Below are 335 nucleotides of genomic sequence, written 5' to 3' on the forward strand. Positions count from 1 at the left end.
CCCTTAGCCGTAACGCGTGTGCTGTGGATGGTGTTGGGGTCATACCTGACGCCACTGCGATTCCGGCACTACCACGATGACGCCCATTTTAACACCACGCTCAAACTGCTGACAAGGCTACGGAAATCCGGAGCAAATTCCCCTCCCTCCCTCAACCCCCCACCTTCAAAAACCCCTTCAGATCCGCCTGCAGGTTCTGCTCGCTACGTGCGACTGAACCCCCCCTCCTGCCCTGTTCACGGAGCACAGCCAGGCTGCTGCGGGGCTCACCACCCGCGGCACGCGCTCAGCCGAGGGTTGTGTCGCCTGGGTGGTGCTGATGGCCCCAGGCCAGC

Source organism: Eurypyga helias, unplaced genomic scaffold, assembly GCF_000690775.1.
Source record: "Eurypyga helias isolate BGI_N326 unplaced genomic scaffold, ASM69077v1 scaffold39275, whole genome shotgun sequence".
NCBI classification, from domain to species: domain Eukaryota; kingdom Metazoa; phylum Chordata; class Aves; order Eurypygiformes; family Eurypygidae; genus Eurypyga; species Eurypyga helias.